This window comes from Entelurus aequoreus, linkage group LG07 (genome assembly GCF_033978785.1).
Source record: "Entelurus aequoreus isolate RoL-2023_Sb linkage group LG07, RoL_Eaeq_v1.1, whole genome shotgun sequence".
NCBI lineage: Eukaryota > Metazoa > Chordata > Actinopteri > Syngnathiformes > Syngnathidae > Entelurus > Entelurus aequoreus.
In genome coordinates, this window is record NC_084737.1 from 59,419,931 (window position 1) to 59,429,242 (window position 9,312).

Consider the following 9,312-nt stretch of genomic DNA (forward strand, 5'->3'; position numbering starts at 1 on the left):
CCTGTTTTCTCAAAATAGGTGCCGTTGTTTGACCTAATCTTTTTGTGGAAACCATGTCGGGATATTAGATCATTCACAAAACATTTAATTACTGAATTGGCACCCTCCTTTGAGGTTGGGGTTGCTTTCGCCAACCACTGCAATTGTCAATCTAAATCATTACGTTCCTTTATCCTTGTACCGGATTGATCATATTGATTAAATAAAACCTCAACACGCTCAAACTTGACCCAATCCAAACTCACCTCCCCCCTCTGTCCCTCTCACAGGGACAGTGTTAGTCGTAGTAATAGTAATAGTAGTAGTAGTAGTATTAGTTTCAGAAACATCCAAGAAAAAGATGTTTCAAGCGCAGCAAGAACAGAGGCGGAGGACAGGTCATGTTTGAGGTCACTGTTCGCTTTTGCAATAGTACTTTGATATTTTACAACACCTAGTGAATTATTGTGGCCTCAATAATTCACTAAATAGTTGTATTTAATTTAGTCTATCTATGATGGGACAATGCACAGAAACATTAAGTTCAGAAACAGATATGTTCCGTACCAGATTATATCTAAATAGCTACTTTCCATCTGTAGTCCCTGGCTACCTAAATTAAGGGATCCAAAAATCAAGCAATAAAATTATGACACTAATTAATCATAATAAATATATACATTCATAATAATCAATAATTAATCAAAAATAATCATACTGTAGCATGTAATCAGATTAAGAGAAATCCTAAAATGCCCCTTCATGGACACATTCTTAATATACAATACAACCACACCTTATTTACATCATCACACACAGACAATACATGCTCTTGTTCACATCTGTCATCATTCGTAAAAACAACCAAGATTTTAACACCCATACCTCAAAATTTACAGCAAAAATGCTCTCATGGATAAATATAATACTCACTAAATTGATGTGTCAACATAATGCCCCTCTTAGTGACCGTCTGAGCAGCCTTGATTGCTCCAAAGCCACTTTTTAATTTCAAATTTTCTATTCCTTTTGTTATAACGTGGAGAAGGCTAATTGGTCTGTACATGTTCTGGTCTTCTTTATTTCCTGCTTTATGGATTTAATCATAGTAGCAGTTTCTCGACGTGGTAGGGAAAGTGTTTTCCGTTATTGATTTATTTATCAATCGTTGTTATACGAGCAATAATACAATCCTTATATGTTTTTAGGAAGATAGTGTCCAACCCATATATATATCTCTAGATCGTGAGTCTGATAATGCAGTGAAGATTTTGTTTAACTTTGTTTCATTTGTTAATTCTAAAATTAGTCCGTCCTGAATAAATGACAATTATTTGTACTGATTTTGAGGGACTCTTTATTCAGGGTTTGTACAGACTGGATGAAATGTTCATTAAAATTATTACTTATGTCCAGACTGTCTGCGATTGTAGCGCCATTGATATTTAATGTTATAGTGTTGTTTCTTGTTTGCTCTCTTTCCGTAAGTTTGTGTCTGGTTTTCCATAACTTTCTAATGTTCCCTTTTTCAGCTTTGATTAATTTTAAGTGAAAGTCAGCCTTAGACTTCCGCATAAACATTGTAAATTTGTTCCTCAAAACTTTTAAATCATACGATCTGTATTTAGACCTGTTATAATTTCTCTTATGAGAGCTGAGTCCTCATGTCTTTATTAGAATCCAAATTGTTTTATTAATCCAAGGTATTTTTATTTTAGCACTCTTCTTTCTGGTTTTGTATTCGTGTATTTACAGATGTTCTCTTTGATTTTTGCCATCCAATTGTAATTCTATTCGGGCTGCTTATCATTTGTATCATGTAGAAGCCGTTTATAATATCCTTAAGTTTATTTCTACGTGTTTTATTTAACCAGTCCAGATTAACCAGTCCAGATTAACGTCCCCCATGACGTTACTTCTTTCATACTATGCTGTTTGAGGATGTCTGAAAATGAATCAAGAAAAATGTCTTTAGCTGTGGTCGGTCGGTATACTACAATTACCTTGAAATACATTTCTGAGGAAAATGTAATTTTGATTTCAACATACTCAAATTGATCTACTTTTAATGTTTTCCCTTTCATAAATCATAATTCCTCCCCCCTCTGTCACTCGATCTGTCTTTTCTGTAAGCTTGTCCCCCGGGACATTAATTAGAACGAAAGTTGTTGTGGGTTTTAACCATGTCTCTGATAGACAAGGTAATCCGGATTAGAGTCTGACAGTAACTGCTGTATTTGTTCAGTATGTTTCCTGTGGTAGAAAGTTTAATAATGCGGACACGTTTGTTACTGAATACTTTCTACAGACTTCTGTCTCTCTGCGACTTTGTGTACGTAATAAGCAATTATAATTATTTGATATGCTTAATTTTGTTTTAGCTCAGCTGTTGTGTAGCTGCTAGCTCTTTGTAGCCTACAGCAGAAATGTCCAAATTGCAGCCAATAGCTATGTTTTTAACAGACAACTGAAATAATTGAAAATGTGGTATTATTATTATTATTGTTTTATCATTTGACCTCATTTTTTGGTTTCATAGGCAGGACAGAGGGAACAACGTGGGTCATTAGTTGTCCATCTTACACCATTCTAATTGTTGTAAGGATAGTTCACATGAGCGGCCATACCTTGAGTCCCACCATATATAAGAGTCAAAAGGCTCCTATTATGAGTCGTCTAATTGGTGATCATACACTTTGGCGGTTTGGGTGGCAGGACATACGGACGCACCTCAGTCAGCCAGTGCTAGGACAGTTGGAACAGTCCCCGTCTTCCACTCATTCCTGGGAGGCGTCCCCAGTAGTTGTCAGCTGATGTCGTGCTGTCAGGCAACATCAGGAAGTTCCTTCTGTGCAGTATTGAATTGTCAGGGCACAGTTCGTAAGCAGGTCATTACAAGGTGTGTGCAGGTTGACCACAAAGGAATGCTTCAAAGATTGTGTTGAACATTGTCCGTTGACACTTATGTCCAGCAGGGGTCTGTTTGTATCCTGCTGTTCGTCCTGCTGTCACACCTGTATTTTTTGTGAGCATGTTCTGGCTACAACTTTGGAGCTTGTCTTGTTCAGAGAAGTTGGTAGTCCCCCGGCTGCACATCCTTTCCACCCTCGCTTGACCTAGCACAACCGTGGCTACCACCCAAGTCCGTCTGAATGGTTTTACGTTTTGTTGAGGTTTTTTCCTCCAGAATTTGGAACTCAAAACATTAGAATTTGTTTAACGCTTCTCTACGTTTTGTTTTGACAATGGCGCTGAGTGGCTCTTATCTGTACTTCTTCAGACTCTATGTTTCACAGCCTGCACAGATACCCCTAGATGTTTTAGAATATAAATTTAACTTTTATTTTATTGTGTGTTTATTCCTAAAAAAAATTAAAATGTCAATGTATGATCAATTTATCTTTATCAAATTTAAATTCAATATTATTAATTTATTTGTTGTATAACTATTAATTCAAAGTTACAATGTGTCCTAATCTATGATGTTCGTGTGTGTGTCTCAACTTCCACACAGAAACTGGATGGATCAGATAAGCAACAAGGCCGTACCAAAAAAAGTATACTAGACATATAAATGAATGATGAATTAAACAATGTTTCAATGTCCCACAATCCGTATGTATTTATTGATATTTAAACGTGTAATTTTCCATATATCTATTATTTTACTGGACTTAGCAAGCACCTACTACTAGCACACTCTACAGACCGAGAATAACTGTTCAACCACACTTAGTAATGCCAAGCTAGATGCTAACTTAGCCTTACTATGCCTCAGTAAGCAAACTTTTGCTAACCTAGCTCAATGCTATCCTAGCTCAATGCTATCCTAACTCAATGCTATCCTAACATTGTCACACCTCTTCGGCCCACGCCTCGTACAGCTGACACTCACACAGCCTCGCCACACGCACACACTCTTATCTCAAAATGTCTTCCAGCTTAGACTCTTTTTTTTTTTTTTTTTTTTTTTTCTTTATATGCGTCACACAGTCACTCACACAGAGAATTTACCAGCACAGTTAAAAGTAAATGCAATAGACAACTATTTTTCTCATCCAGAAGCACAGCTGTATCATATCAGAACCTTAATAATAAGAACAACATTTATCATTCACTCTTAGATGGACAAATAGTCAAGTTTAAGGAGGGTATTCTGGGCTTCCCTGCTTAGGCTGCTGCCCCCGCGATCCAACCTCCGAGAGCGGAATAAGATAATTAAATGGATAGATCATTCACTCGTATGTTTTCTGTACATAAACTTTGTCTACTTTCTCACACGCACACACATTTTAGACAATTTCCAGACTTTTACAGATAGCGGGGCTGTGAGAAAAAGCGAGAAGGGAGGTTGCGAACAGGCAGAGGGGGGGAAAGGAAGGGGGGAATTAAACCAGATAAGAAACCAGGTGCTACACAAAAGTTATTAAAATACGCAGATATATATATATATAAATTTAAAAAACACACATTTTTATCCCACAAACCACGCCCCCCTGGTCCGGACCAATATAAACAACTAATGCACACGTGCTTTTGTGGAATCGGCCGTCTCATATCACAAAAACCAGGTTCCATCATTGCTCATAAAACGGCGATTAACCCGTTTCATTGGAGCAACACCTGCGTTATCCCTGACCAACACGGAAAAACCTGGCCTAACGCCCAATAGGACCACTGGAAATCACCCAGCATCCTACAGACTCGTGTCTGGTCAGTCCATACAGTTTCACCAAGTTTCACCAAAGCTCTACCATATGCAGCCCGATCAATACCTGTCTATTTGCAGCAAATTTCCAAATTTGTCGTGACAGCTATACGCTCAGTTGATCTCCTTTACCGGAGTCAATGAGCGGTCACCTATAAGAGGCTTTTCCCACCGCTGCAGTTTCCACATAAACAGATATGTCGCACCTTCATAGACGTCATCAATTTGTATGGGCCAAATGTCACACCAGTTAGCAACTCTTGCCTATAATTTAGCTGTATCCAACTCCAGCTAACCTAATGTACTTGCAGAAAAAAGCATCCTCTGCCAACAACGACAGAGGATGAAGAGGTTAAAATAAATTTTTCGTCTCACATCGTCTTATGCTTCAAAAACACTCCAAACCACCAAAATTCTATCAACAATCCCCTTATGTTTAAAACAAGAAATCACAAGTTTTCAACAAACACACAGACAAATGATCACATATAAAACAACTCAATCCAACCATAATTTACCCCAGTCCAGGTTGTTTTTGGAGAACTATCTTTTATGAAAAAAAATTTCAGTTTTCGTCTTACCGATCCCGTTTCTCTTCAGACAAATAACTTTTACACAATAAGCAAAATAGCTTACCTTTTATTAGATGCGCGCATGCAAGCGTTGTCTGCCTGAGAGAGAAGCCGGGAGCGGATGTTGACTTGCAGAGTTCTGGACCATCCTAGTTCGTGACGCCAATTTGTGTAGTGGATTGTCCGAAGCTTAGGCAGGCAACAAAAGTAGTTTAGTACAACAAATTTATTTACCCATTATCAGAAGTGCAGGTTGAATTGAGTTGGCCGTGCAGACAAACCACATGTTACTCCGGAGCAAACAAGACACACATAAGCCAAAATCACCCCCGAGTTCCGGTCTTCTGCCATTTTTTATATGTCTGTTGTGCGTCATCGTTCCTTATCGAGTGCGTCAATGTCTTGTTTTGCTTTTCCTATCTGTTCCATAACAACTCGAATCCTTTAGACAGTCAACACATTCTGTAGACAGGTTGGCACGACTTAATATTGACTTTTGTCCCACAACTGGTCCATTCAATGGCACAAAAATACAAGAGTATTGAAAATGAGCGAACATTCTTAAAAGACAAGAAATATAGGTCAAAAGGTCAGAAATTCTACTACAACAGGTATACTGTATATTAAAGGCCTACTGAAATGAAATGTTTTTATTTAAACAGGGATAGCAGATCCATTCTATGTGTCATACTTGATCATTTCGCGATATTGCCATATTTTTGCTGAAAGGATTTAGTAGAGAACATCAACGATAAAGTTCGCAACTTTTGGTCGCTGATAAAAAAAGCCTTGCCTGTACCGGAAGTAGCGTGACGTCGCAGGTTGAAGGGCTCCTCACATTTCCCCAATGTTTACACCAGCAGCGAGAGCGATTTGGACCGAGAAAGTGACGATTACCCCATTAATTTGAGCGAGGATGAAACATTTGTGGATAAGGAACGTGAGAGTGAAGGACTAGAGTGCAGTGCAGGACGTATCTTTTTTCGCTCTGACCGTAACTTGGGTTAAAGGGCTCATCATCAGAAAGTTTTTTTGTACTTGTGCAATGACAATAAAGACCTATCTATCCATCTATAATCTTACCTAGAAATCCTGCTGTGAATTTCACTTTCTGGAGTTAATCTCCCATTCTTTTTTAACTGTGTTTACGATGTCGGTTTACAGTGATGCTGAGAATACTCCCAATACAAACACACACACTCGCACGCAGACTCGAATTATGTTATGTACTGCAAGATCATTTGCTGCTTCTGCTAATGGGACTTATTTGAAGCTTCTAAATTATGAGTGTACACCTTACCAAGACTATTCTCCAGCTTCATTTAATATTTCAGCTGACTGTTAATGACGCACGATCTCCAAACAAGCATGACGGAAAAGCCTAGTCACTGGCTTCCAACTGCTGCCTTCACAAAAGGCACTGCGCCCACATGGGAAGCTTAAATTGGACAATACATTTCCCCCCAGGATCTGCCAGGCCTCACACTTTGAGCGTGACTATCTGGCAATTTAACCCTTTCTCACGCCGCACTTGACATTTCTCAAGCATATATTTCCCCCTCCACTACTCTATATTTTTTTCAGGATAATAAACTTTGGCCCTCGCGGCTTGCCGTGACTGACTGAGCAGGCCTGAATCGAATGGTGCGCTCTATTTGTAGTGGGAAGTCTGAATTTCCAAATTCCTAGTCAGAATTTTAACTGGAACGCCCCTCGACGTCAAATTTCCAACTCGGAAAGTCGGAGCATTCTCATCATCCCCGAGTTATTTTCAAAGATGGCTGCTCTGGATGTAATTTGATTCACAAACAAGGATGGAGCGAGGGTCACTACTTTGTCAACAAATGCCTGAGCAAACTGTTTAAGAACAACATTTCTCAACCAGCTATTGCAAGGAATTTAGGGATTTCACCATCTACGGTCCGTAATATCATTAGAAGGTTCAGAGAATCTGGAGAAATCACTGTACGTAACATTGAATGCCCAAGACCTTGGATCCCTCAGGCGGTACTTCATCAAAAAACGACATCGGTGTGTAAAGGATATCACCACATTGGCTCAGGAACACTTCAGAAAACCACTGTCAGTAACTACGGTTTGTCGCCACATCTGTAAGTGCAAGTTAAAACACTAATATGCAAAGCAAAAGCCATTTATCAACAACACCCTGAAACGCAGCCGGTTTCCCTGGGCCCGAGCTCATCTAAGATGGACTGATGCAAAGTGGAAAAGTGTTCTGTGGTCTGACGAGTCCACATTTCAAATTGTTTTTGGAAACTGTGGACGTCATGTCCTCCGGACCAAAGAGGAAAATAATTTCCACATTCACACACAGATGGCAGGAGCTGCCATGCAAGGCGCTGACCAGGACCCATCAGGAGCAAGGGTGAAGTGTCTTGCTCAAGGGCACAGCAGACTTGACTCGGCTGGTAGAAGCTGGGGATTGAACCAGGAACCCTCATGTTGCTAGCACGGCCACTGTCCCAACTGTGCCACGCCGTCCCCAATCATTGTATTCTTTTTGTATTTACAATTTACACAACGTGCCAACTTCACTGGTTTTGGGTATTGTATTCGAGTTAGGTTATGTTGGTTGGTTATGGCTTCTTTGGTCACATTTTCTTAATGCTTTTTTTGTGGTTGTGTTCAAGAATTTTGAATTTTTTTGGCCTCGTCGACTTGGAAAAAATAAAAAATAAAGCTGAATCCTGGTCTTTGAGTAAATCCCTGTCCAAAACGCTGAAGCAAGTTGCCTTTTCAAGTGGGGGAAAGCTGTAGTTTAAACCTCACATGAGTGGGGGTCACTTGACAGCCATTTTATCCATATTTCACAGAAAGAACATTTTGTTTTGGACTCCTGAGGTCTGTTTTAAAGTTCTGACCCAGATTTCAGGCTTCACTTGTCTTGAGTGACACAAGGAGTGAAGCTTTCCCTGTCCTCGGGGAGCGCAGCGCCATTCAACTGAGCCATAGTTGGAAAGATGGCTATGTTGCTGCTTGGTTCACCTGCTTGCTGCTTGGGATTTGTTTGGGCCAGTGAAGAATTCCTGGAATTTGGACTCCTTTCTCACAAAATGTGGACTTTCCTCCTGTTCATTTGGAAAAATAAAAGCAAGACCTAATCAAAACAAGTTACAAAAGCATGAGTTACTCGTGTTGCTACTGTTAAAGTGACAGTATAGCAATAGCAGAGAATATTTGTTGGTTTGGGTATTCTCCTTTGATTTGGCAAATACCTCGATTTTAAGGTCACAGTTCAGTTATTTTTTGGTAAAAAATATTTTACATTAAAGTGCTTTGCTTTCGTTTTTAATGATTTTTAGGATGCAGCACAAAAATTCAGCCGACAGGTATCTACAATAAATAAAATTTTCAAAAAAAAATACTAATTACGTCCAGCATACAGAAAAATTAAAGGATGTGAAGGCCCCTTTTATTCCATTTTGTGCATTAGAGATACTAAAACTAATTCAAGCAACTTTACCATACCAGCACACATGAGATGGCACGACATTCAGTAATTAATTTCATGGTTTGAAATTTACTCCAATGTAGGTCAATACATAGTAATGCTCCGCAGTATAGAAGTAGATAGAGACGCTTTATTATCGACAGAGAACATACAAGAGCTGCTGTTGGCCACAACTCACCCAGTTTCTCTATGTGGCTAGTAGCCCTGCCTGTCTCCAGTCTGTCACTAGGTGGCACTAGCAGCTGAACGAGAGCAACAATGGTGGAATGTGGGGAACTTGGACCCACCAAACGTCCGACCCACCAACAGCGGCACAAACTGGGGAACTGTATGGTGCAGGGCAACCTTTCTTCCCCTTTTGTAAACTGTAACTCCGTAAACTACCTCCCCCAACCTCTCAAGCACCCTACGCGGTCCGTCTCCAAGACTGTCCAACTTGAGGCAATATCCTTTTTTCTTATGGGCGCTACACCCAAACCGTCTGTCCTGAACTCCAGCCCTTTCCCACGCATGTCGTGGTTCCTCTTTTGCCTCAAACCAGCATTTTCCAGCTGGTCCCGGGCAAAGGAATGTGCCGCCTC